This window comes from Diadema setosum, chromosome 6, assembly GCF_964275005.1.
Source record: "Diadema setosum chromosome 6, eeDiaSeto1, whole genome shotgun sequence".
Classification (NCBI taxonomy): Eukaryota; Metazoa; Echinodermata; class Echinoidea; order Diadematoida; family Diadematidae; genus Diadema; species Diadema setosum.
The window spans coordinates 31599645-31612471 of NC_092690.1; positions in this window are offsets into that span (position 1 = coordinate 31599645).

Consider the following 12827-nt stretch of genomic DNA (forward strand, 5'->3'; position numbering starts at 1 on the left):
TTCATCACTTTCTCAATTTCCATTTCCCGTCATTTGCAACCTTTCATCAAATAAGATTTTTTTTTAATATTTCACTCAAAGTGTGCACCAGATCGTTGAATTTCAATTCAAAATATGCAAAATCTCTCGTGCTTGGAAGGGAGTATCCCCCTCCCAAACCCTCCCCTTCTGTGCCTCTTTCCCTAGCTAAGTACACTTTTTAGATTTACACGTGAGTGAGTGAGTGAGCGCCTAGGCAGCTTCTCATACTGCTCCATCTCTTTTTGCTTCTAAGTACTGTCCAGTGGATTTTTGTGGTATATGTTCATGACCAAGTTGTTGTGTATCGCGTCAGGATCCATCAAGACCGTCCTGAAGCTGTTAAATGGTCAAATATATGACTAAGTTGACCATATATTTTTCCCATGATATGGCTCTACACACTTGACTGGGGTGCCATTTCTAAGAGACCTACTTGACTGAGCAACCTTTGGGTCTTTTGAGAAACCACAAAGTCTATTGAGCTACCAAGTACAGTGCTCTCCAATGTATTGTCCGGGACAATAGTTGCAAGCCTCAGCAATGGAATTCCCTAATGCCTGCACAATTGCCCTGACACTGCTACTATTCTTTGGATCAACCCAAGCTTACAGGGAGCCATGCATGCTGTGTGCAAGAAGTACCTGCATGTACAGAAGCTATGGGAAAATCTACAGATGGATGGAAATATGCATCTACAAGGACCCCATACTATGCAAACTCTGTGTCTACGTTCCAGCTTTTACTTAAAGCAGGGGATGTGGATCCCAACCCTGGACCGGAAGGAGAAAAAACACCTATGAGACCGAAAAATGTCATCCAAAAGGATGGTACACCACCCTACGTATCACAGCTGCCTAACTCGAGGATTATTTGTTATGACGCAACGTTTCTTCATAGTCTGAGCCCCTCTCAATATGTGTCACAGTCCCGGAGGCTGCCGTTGACTATTTGGGAAACAATATCTACCCTTGGAATTGCAAAAACAAAAAAGACAAGACGAGGCAAAAAGAAAACCGGACAGTTATCTTCATCACCCATATTAAATTTGACTCATGAGTATATAAATCAGCCAGGTGAGCTATTACACATCGATGGGAAAGGATTAAAAGTGTCACATCTGAACATCTGCAGCTTACCAGCAAAATTAGATTATCTGAAAGATTTGCTTAAGAATCATGTTCTTGATATATTTACAATGTCTGAAACCCATCTGGATAATACAATTCTGGATTCTGAGTTGAATATTGATGGGTACAAGATAGAAAGAATTGACAGAAACCGAAGAGGAGGTGGGGTGGGAGTGTACATCGCCGACAGTGTCACATATGTGCGTAGATGTGATTTAGAATCATGTGAGTTAGAGGCTTTGTGGATAGAAGTCAAATGCACCAATGCTAAGCCCATTCTAATAGGAACGTTTTATCGTCCTCCAAGAGCTAATGTTGATTATCAAAATCATATTGATGAATGTGTATCCAGAGTAAGAGAACTGAACTGTGAAGTCATCGTACTTGGCGATTTCAATTACAATATCAGTATATGAATATAAGAACGACCCAAGTCCAATTTTTGGCCAAATTTAGTTTGACATGGGAAATTGTAGCTTATGCATGGACTCATCTTATGTATAAATGATAAATCCTAATTACCCCCGGAAGTGCCTGAAATAAATGAGTTAAATCTTATATGAATGTAAGAATGAAGGACTTGGGTCATTCTTACATTCATATTATAGCGCCCTCTCTCGTCCTTCTCTCATCTCTATAGCAGAATATCATGTATATGAATCAAAGAACGACCCAAGTCCATATGAATCAAAGAACGACCCAAGTCCATCACACAAAATGGCCTCTCCACAATTAATGTTAATGTTAATTGTCATAGTAATATATGTTCTAATTTGTAGATACAATGTTGCCTTCCCATCACAGTTAAATAGAATATTATTGGACAAACGAAAAAGATATGAAGTTTTTTTTTAGTTTACTCGAAATGGTCTTCCATGGACTTGGGTCGTTCTTATATTCATATACTCATATGTATTGTAAGAATGAGTCATGGTCTGTTGATAAAGTGTGCAGGGAAAATAATTTGAAGCAAATGATGAAAGATCCAACCCGTGTTACTGAGACCAGCAGAACTTTGATTGATATTGTAATGACAAACTTCCCAAACAATATTTGTCAGTACATGACCCTTGGTGTTAGTGACCACAACCTGATATATGTTGTACGGAAATTGTATAGACCCAAGTTACCGCCCAAGTTAATTACGTACCGATCAATGAAAAGGTTTGACCCGAATTCTTTTGTAACAGACTTGAATGCAAAGGATTGGGGTAACTGTCTAGTCCCAAGTGATCCTGATCAAGCGTGGTCAATCTGGAAACATTTGTTTTTGGATGAATGTGACAAACATGCCCCTCTCGTAACTCATAGAGTCAAAGGTAATCAAACAAAGTGGGTCACTGAGGAATATGTATCTTTATCTTATTTGAGGGATAGGCTGAAGAAGAAAGCAGAAAACCAAGACCAAACGCAAAACACATGTGTAATTTGGAGACAATACCGCAAAGTACAGAATCATCTGAATAATCTACCTAACACACTAAAACGTGATTATTATCGAATGAGTGTTGCACAAAACAGAAGAAATCACAGACAACTGTGGAATGTTTTAAGAGAGCTAACTCCAAGTAGAAAGTCAGTTGCTGAAAAGATCACAGGGTTGCAGATAAATGATACTCTTGATCATGACATTGGGAATATTGTAAATGAATTAAACAGTCATTTTGTGTCAATTGGTACAAATGTTTGTTGTAATGAAAAGTCCTTACGTACCCATGTCACATATAGCCGCGTATACCCTATGTTGATTTCAAATTTGTTGAAATTACGAAACATTTTGTGTTAAACGCGCTACAGAAACTACAGACAAACAAAGCAACTGGTCTGGATATGATAGGAGCACAGCTGTTGAAAAGTGCTGCCCCGGCCATATACACACAGCTTACTCACTTATTTAATCTGACACTAAGAGCTGGTAAAGTACCTCGTGAGTGGAAAGAAGCTAAAGTCTCCCCTATCTACAAAAGCGGGGATAGAACAGACAAAAATAACTACAGACCGATTTATGTTATACCAATTGTTATGAAAATTCTGGAGCGTGCAGTACACGATCAACTGCAATCTTACCTGATAGAGCATGACTTACTTGCACCGCAACAGTCTGGTTTCCGTAGGGGCCACAGCACTCATACAGTACTCACATATTTTTCTGATTATTTGTTGAAACAGACGGATCAAGGGAAGTTAACGGGAGTAGTGTTTTTGGATTTTCGCAAGGCCTTTGATTCCGTCAACCACAGCCTTCTCTTAGAAAAATTACATACGTATGGAGTGCAAGGTATTGAATTGGCCTGGTTTACTAACTACTTAGAGAATAGGAGACAGAAAACAGTGATTGGTAAAGTAGAATCCAGCTGGGGTGAACTTGACTCAGGTGCTCCCCAGGGCTCCATACTGGGACCCCTCCTTTTCTCTATTGTGATAAATGACTTGGCCAAGGTTACAACAAAATGTCAAATTATGCTGTATGCCGATGATGCTGTTCTCTTCTATAGCAGCTCAAATCCACAAGAAATAGAAGAGACTCTGAACTCAGCACTGCGATCAATACATGACTGGGTGACTGCAAATAAGCTGGCCCTGAACTTACAAAAAACCCAGTACATGATATTTGGTTCGCCACATAATTTGTCAAAAGTGTCTCACGGTATTTGCATCAGTGTAAATGAACATCAGCTTTCACAGGCTGACACTTTCAAATATCTTGGAGTCTGGTTAGACCCATCGCTCACATGGAAGGAACACATTCAAAATACCAGCAAAAAGATTGGCGCGAGAATTGCTCAACTGTGCCGCGTCAAAAAATACCTACCACGAAGTAGTTTGAAACTTCTTGCAAATTCACTCATTATGCCCCTCTTTGAATACTGCTGCAATGCCTGGTCAAATTGTACACACAATACAAAGGATGTAATAATCAAACAGCACAAAAAGATGGCTAGAGTTATTACAGGAGCTGATGTTCGAACGCCGACTCAGGCAGTATTAGATGAATTGAGATGGGTACACATTGAAGAAAGGTGGAAGTTTCACAAATGCAAAATGGTATACCATGCTCTAAGTACTGAATCACCGTGCTATCTGTCAAACATGTTTGTCCAGTCTCAATCATTGCATAGTCACAGAACTAGAAGTGCTGTAAATTTGGGTCTAATCTTGCCAAAAACTCGTACACAGATGGGAAGACGCAGATTCTCCCATGAAGCAACAATAATCTGGAACCAACTCCCAAATCATATTAAACAGGCATCCTCAAAACAAGCTTTTACAAATCTGTACTGGAGGAGATGGTGAGACACTCTTGAGAATGAGCGAAATAGCTGGGTTACTAAGTTATCATTTTTTTTTCTTTTATTATTTGACTTTCTCCTTTTCATTTCATTTTTTCATATGATATTAGTATGTGTGCCAAATGTTTTGTAGTGAAACATTTTTTTTTCCTAAAAGACAAGAGTAACAGGAATACTGTGTTATTCAAGTGTAAGAGACAAATAGTATGTTTTGTATAGTATTTTTTGTGTTAAAACGGTGTTTTAATGAGAGTGATATATGGAATGATAGTAATTCCGACTGCAGATGTAATATTGAGAGTATTTTTTTATTCTTTTCTTCATATGAATTCTGTGATCTCTAGTGTTGTATTTCATATCATGATGTACGTTTCATTATGCATAGATTGTGTACAAAATGATATCCAGTAATGTAATTTTATTTTGTTCAGAATAATGTGTATGAAATGATTTTTTTGTTCATTTGTTTGACAGCGTTTCAATATACTTTTTTATTTCCTCAAACAATGTTACATATGGTTGGATATTACGAATTCTGCACCATCAGAGATGATACTGATTGAAACAGGATTTTTTTTTCTCTATGTCTCTCATATGCTATAGTATTTCAGTAATTACATATAATGAATGAAAGAAAGGTTCTGTGAGCAGGAAATTTGTGTTTATTTAGCTAGCCTGTTTTTAAAGGCCCTGTTATCATATAATAATAAAAATGAATAAATTTGTGTGTTGATCGTTTCCGAAAAAGATTACAATTAGGCCTATGTAATCTGAAGTGATATGAAGAATTATGGATTATGCAATATATACATGTGCTGTAACCTAGACATTTTGATTTTTCTTAGATATGTCTTGGCATATCACTTTCCAATGAACTGTGATGATAAAAATGATGTTATTTATCTATTTTCTACCATCCTCCGCAATCCTCAATTATTTGGCCATGTTGTAAGTGTACCGTAATTGTACATTATGTTATTTTTCTTGGTAAATGTGTCTACAATGTATTTCGTGATGTACGTTATTATATGTGTAGGGCCTCTGAGAATAACAGTGTTTAGCCACTGACTGAGCTACCCTACTGAAACAAAACAAATAAATAAATAAATAAATAAATTGAAAAATTATGAATAATTCTGAGTGCACAAGACTTATCACTTATATTCCGAGAACTCAAGGTTCCCTCATGTATAAGGGGAATTTCCCCTTTTAATCGACCCTTTCCTCCCTCACCCCCCCCCTATCAGTTTGTTGTTTTGTTGTTTGTTTTTTTTTTTTGGGGGGGGGGGGTGATTTCCCAAATGTTGATTCCATCAAATATGCGTATACGAGATATCTAAATTTCAACCTTAAAAAGGCAAAAGCTCCATCGAAAGGGAAGGGTGGAGATAACACTCGCCCAAGCCTTCTCCCTGCTCGCCCCCCCCCCCCCGCCGTGCATAGAAGTAGACTGTGGCTATACCCAGATCGCTTTATTTCAATTCTAAAAGCGCAAAAGCTCCACGAGCGGGAGGGGGAATCCCCCTTCCCCTCAGCTCTACCTCACTAGACTTTATACATACACACAGATGGTGGACATTCGGAATAAGAGCTAAATTCCGTGATTTTAACACTTCGATGAAAAAGTATTGCACCAAAAATTTGCACCAGATCGCTGAATTTCAGGTCTGAAAACGCAAAATCACCTTCGTGTGGCAGAGGATATGCCCCTATCTACACCCTCGTGTGCATGCTTTTTCTGTTTGATTGCTGAACAGACAGCGTTCATGATAGCCATTGTAAAAATTAATACAAGAAGACTAGTGTATTTAAATTATACCATTTTATAGGCAAATTGTTCAATGATAATCTACACTAAAATATACTGCAACCTTAAACAAGTGGGACTGTTTCAACTCGTTAAAACACGCAAAAACATGCATCAAATTGCACCATTTGCAACATCAAAATGCAAAAAGTTCTCACCGTGGGAGGGGGGACACCCCCCTCCCACACCCTCCCCTCCCCCCTCGCTCGCTCCACTCGCTCGGGTTCAGTCGCGTTCATGATATTCAGTGAAAAGAATTAATACAAGAAGTGCATTTTAATTATATCATTTTATAGGCAAATTGTTCAATAATAATCTACACTAAAATATGCTGCAACCTTAAACAAGTGGCACTGTTTCAACTCGTTAAAATACGCAAAAACATGCATCAAATTGCACCATTTGCAACATCAAAATGCAATAAGTTCTCACCGTGGGAGGGGGGACACCCCCCTCCCACACCCTCCCCTCCCCCTCTCTCGCTCCGCTCGCTAGGGTTCAGTCGCGTTCATGATATTCAATGAAAAGAATTAATACAAGAAGTGTATTAAATTATACCATTTTATAGGCAAATTGTTCAATAATAATCTACACTAAAATTTACTGCTATATACCTTAAACAAGTGGGACTGTTTCACGTCGATAAAACGCGCAAAAACATGCATCAAATCGCACCATTTGCAACATCAAAATGCAAAAAGTTCTTACCGTGGGAGGGGGGACACCCCCCTCCCACACCCTCCCCTACCCCCTCGCTCGCTCCGCTCGCTCGGGTTCAGTCGCATTCATGATATTCAGTGAAAAGAATTAATACAAGAAATGTATCTGAATAATACCCTTTTATAGGCAAATTGTTCAATAATAATCTACATCAAAACAAACTGCTACCATAAACAAGTGGGACTGTTTCACGTCGATAAAACGCGCAAAAACATGCATCAAATTGCACCATTTACAACATGAAAATGCAAAAAGTTCTTACCGTGGGAGGGGGGACACCCCCCTCCCACACCCTCCCCCCCCCCCGCTCGCTCCGCTCGCTCGGGTTGAGTCGCGTTCATGATATTCAGTGAAAAGAATTAATACAAGAAGTGTATCTAAATTATACCCTTTTATTGGCAAATTGTTAAATAATAATCTACATCAAAATAAACTGCTACCATAAACAAGTGGGACTATTTCACGTCGATAAAACGCGCAAAAACATGCATCAAATTGCACCATTTACAACATCAAAATGCAAAAACTTCTTACCGTGGGAGGGCGGACACCCCCCTCCCACACCCCCCCTCGCTCGCTTCGCTCCCTCGCAGACTAACCGCCCCCCCCCCCTAAGATGAAATCCTGGCTACGCCGTTGACCATAGACCACAAAATCCTTTTGAGTAAACTTGAACACTTAGGCCCGAATTTACGAAGGTGGTACAAAAGAAACCATGGTTTAAACCATGGACATAAAGCACGGAGCGCCGAGTGTCGCAAGGAATATTTCGTTACGAAATCAGTCATGATTATTTTGTCACGAAATGACAGCATTTTGTAACTAAATGAACATTTCGTCCACGAAATGATAATTTCGTTAACGAAACGGTCATTTCGTCGACGAAATGACCAATTTCGTAACGAAATATTCCGTGCGACACTTGGCGCTCCATGGTTTTTGTCCATGGTTTAAATCATGGTTTCACTTGTACCATCTTCGTGATTTCGGGCCTATGGAGTACGCATGGTTGTACCCATAATTGTGTAAGCTCGTTGATCCATGTCAACAAAAGATACAGCTTTTACATTGGGCGCGCACATACACTCTTTGTTCCTCAAACACTGTTTTTTTCCTGGGCCGCGCCAAATGGGAAAGCTGTTAGTCCATGGGCCAAGATCCGAATAATGGGTTATTGGTACCATCTGAGGTGGCAAAACCTTTTTGGTGTCATTTTGTTTGTCGGACATAGATATGCTTATCATGCTATGATAGCATTTCCAAATGAGTAGCTTAGTCATAATAAATGAATTTTTAACCAATTTGGTCTCGTTTTTATATCCCTATACTTCTGAATCGAAACTAAACCGCTATACAAAGAAGAGCACTGCCTTTTGTATGTCCACAGGTGTTCTGTTGTAAACGCGGTGCGCTTAGTCTTTATTCAAGGCAGCGAATGGAATATCCAAAGGGTTATGATGTCCACAGCTGTCAAGCGGTGTACTTAGTCTTTATCTAGACCAATGTACCGTTATCATACTTAAAGTTCCTAATATAAGGGATTATCTATACTGTTTTCATACCATCCTCTCAACAAATACATAAGTTTTAAACAAAAATCACTGTCTTCATTTACAACATTATTTATTATAATGTATTATAATGTACCGGTACATTGTTTTTGCATTATCTTTCATTGTTGGATGGAAATAAAGCGACATTGACGTGGTATTAGCGTTTTCACCGTAGCGTTTTCACCGGAAAATGATAAATAATTGAAAAATACGGTAAAATTCACGAGGAATTGTTTTTTTCTTGTTGTTGTTTTTAGATAAAGGGATATACACTGTATTATAAGCTTTGGATATTCCAATCGACATCTTGAATATTAGACTAAGCGCTGTGGACATCATTACCCTGAATATTCCCTTCGCCGCCTTGAATAAAGATTAAGCGCACCGCGTTTACAACAGAACACCTGTGAACACACAGAAGACAGCGCTCTTCTTTGTAAAGCGGTTGGTCTCGATTCAGAAGTATAGTGATATAACAACGAGACCAAATTGGTTTAAAATTCATTTATTATGACTAAGCTACTCATTTGGAAATGCTATCATAGCTTGATAAGCATATCCATGCCCGACAAACAAAATGACACCAAAAAGGTATTGCCACCTCAGGTGGTACCAATATCTGGCCTGGCCCATGGACTATGTATCTCTTGACATGGATCAACGAGCTTACACAATTCACCGTATGGAACGCATGTCGCACCCAAATTATTATCTCATACGTCGCGAAAAACCAGTGAAATTTGAAAATGACTGCATTTACAGAAAAGTGCGTAGTATAAAAAAGTACTGAACCAAATTTAATGATTTTAATATCATTGTCTTCTGCAAAGATGTTCTTTCTAATGATATCAAAAAAAGTATCACTTTTAGAATGAAAGGTACTGAAAATTTGGGGACACCTTATATATATGATATATATATGAAGAGTTTGTTTGTGTAAGGGGGAGTTAGAGTGTATGTAGAGAATAAAGTCACTTGTCAGGATGGCTTATTCGCACCCCGAATACATAATTTCAGCCAAATGGATATATCACACAGAAACATTAAACAAACCAAGTATGTGGGCGTCAAAGCAGTGACAAAGACAATGTGGTACACATTGGATTACATTAATCACCTTGTTGGTGTTGAGATTTATTCAAAGTCAGGCATCAGAGCAACCAGTTTGATTTCTTTTAACCATGAAAAATAAAAATAGTTATTGTACATATACAAATGACTGAGATAAGAATGTACTCACATATAAGTCTACTCTGATATTCAATGAATGACTGAGATAAGAATGTATTCACATATAAGTCTACTCTGATATTCATTGAAGGGGATTGGGTCTCTACCATTCATTATTTGCGCAAAATGCTCACAGATACAGTCCTCGCGGTCGACTTAACATGCTAACTGATGGCGAATCTCGTTGGAGCGCTCAGTTCATGAAGTGAAGAGGAGCCGCGAATGATGACTTGAAGACATCTCTGCGTTGAGTTGACTCATGCATACAGTTGGGGGGGGGGGGGTCCATGTCCAAATGAAAGTTACTTCGGGATTGCTGCACATTCCGAAAGCTGCATGTCTGGTCCTCAAAACTCTAAGTAGTCATATGACTCCTCCTTAGATCGACCAACATAATCATAACAGACCGTTTCGACTGTGTCCAGCAAAGCGTCCATAAATGATATCATTCGGAACATCATACAGTTGGGAAGGTGGGTCCTTGTCCAAATGAAGGTTACTTCGGGATTGCTGCACATTCTGATAGCTGCATGTCTGGTCCCGAAACACTAAGTAGTCAGTTGACTCCTCCGTAGATCGACCAACGTAGTTATAACAGACCGTTTCGAATGTACAGCAAAGCGTCCATAAAATATCATTCGAAACATCTTATCGCCTTTGAACTGACGTACACTGGACATGACTTGGTTATGCCAGGACGGAACTTCGTGTATACAATTTTGTAGATGCAAAAGGTTGAGTTTCTCCACTAAAACATTAAAGTATAACATGCAGCTTGATCTCGGAGAAACTGGAACACGTCATTCCACTTCACAGGCCTTGGGGAGGAGACCAGGGAGGTGGGAATCCACCTCCCTGGGGAGAGAGACTGACTCAGTCTCAACTCCAATATATGCTATATATATACTTTTCTGTTTCTACTATCATCTTCTTCTTTGTTTGAATTCCTCCAGTCAGATATAATACTTATCTCTGGTATCGTACCCAAGCTTTCCTGACTAACCCATCTCAAAGAAACTTTATACAAAAACTTTATACAAAAACTGACCATGAATGGTAAGGGAGAGAGAGAGAGAGAGAGAGAGAGGGAGAGAGACAAAGAGGCAGAGGGAGAGATAGGGGGAGAGGGAGGGGGAGATTGAGAAAGAGACTTAATACAAAGCAATTTACATGTATGCTGTACTCTGGTTCTTTGTACAGCATCACAAGGTGGCAAACTTCAAAGTAACATAGAACAATACCAGCCACTTTTATGTGGTTTTCTATCTCTAAGTCACTGTCCAGTCATTGCCACTAAATCCACTATTCAAGTAGGGTGGCAGTACCTCTTTTGTTTCATGAACTCATTCAACCTTTAGGTTGCGTGGTGGCACTATATCATACACTGTGTACCAAGCACCTATTGTATCTTGGTAATGAATAGATTCCAGCTTTCTGGTTCTACAAATTCTATGTACACTAAAGTGGGCAAGTTGCTCTATAAACCTATGTTACATGTCTTGGCAGGAAAGCCATATTCCAGCTTCCTGCCCATACAATCTCTACAGTAAAGTGGGCATGTTACTCCACCACTTTACATTTGCAAATACCGATAAGTCCATATTTGCCAAATGGAGATATTTGCGATTAAAGGTCAAGAAAAATAAAGAGAATAATAAGAAATTTTTTGCTTCTTTTGACCATAACTTCAAGAATGTACCTTTATATGTAGTGACAAATGTATCATTTAAAAGGTCTTTATGACAGAGATGGTACTTCAAAATTTTCAAAAATGGACTTATCCGTTTTTGCAAACAAATTCTTCATCATATATGTATATATATATATATATATATATATATATATATATATATATGAAGAGTTTGTTTGCAAAAACCGATAAGTCCATTTTTGAAAATTTTGAAGTATTATCTCTGTCATAAAGTACAAAAGAATACCTGTTAAATGATACATTGGTCACTACATATAAAGATACATTTTTGAATTTAGGGTCAAAAGAAGCAAAAATTTTCTTATTATTCTCTTTAATATTCTTGACCTTTAATCGCAAATATCTCCGTTTGGCAAATATGGACTTATCGGTTTTTGCAAACAAACTCTTCATATATATATATATATATATATATATATATATGTATGCGTGTGTGCGTGTATGCGTATACACTGCCTGGGCCATATTGACAATGTAGTTTTCTCACAATCTGTATAACAATTCGACTAGGGTCAATTCCCAATTCCTCGAACTATTCTCTACAAACCCTGTGGAGCATACATGTCGCATTAATCTTAGCCGATGTGAAACGATTATTATTTTGTGCTTGCTATTGCAGAAAATAGTAATTGTGTCAAAATCACTAAACTCTTATTTCCATTCTTATTTCGATTTGCAATAGACATTTGCATCACCGAAGAGCAGTTCGAAGTTTACTACAAGAAGGAGCCTGACGAATCTAATGACATTGAGCAAGGGAAACCGTCAGGACGGTCAGTAAAAGAAGGTGAGCAATCTATTATTGCACTTGTCCATCTATTCAGTTTTGTGTTATCCTTTGTGGTGAGTTCTCCCATTAGAAGATTGAAATATCGAGGACACCTCGCAAATGTACGATGGCTCATGATGATTGTTTCAGATAGGGCAACAATTAACGAATGACACATCGTTCCTCGCCCCCCTCTCTGATAAACATTCCTCCGCCCCTGTATTGTTCGATAGATTAGGCACACATGAGAGTAAAAAAGTGGCGAAGTTAGGTTTGATGCTACTTTCTGCTAGGCTGTGACATTATTGCACATTTCCTTATATGCATCACTTAATCCTGAAGAAAATGTCATTTCTTTATTTCAACAGTGTCTTCTACTGAAGGTCTTGAAGATTCTACAGCTGACGGGAAGAATGTCAACAATGAGCCAGTGGAGGAGACACAGCAAACACAGGGTATGTTTGGTAAAAGATCGTTAAGATAAAACACGCTTTCATGAATATCTTAGTGCGTAGATTATCATAAGATATTTTCTATGATTTCAGATATTTTCGAATATTTCTTTCATATTTTGTAGAAGTTTGCCTATGATAACAGAT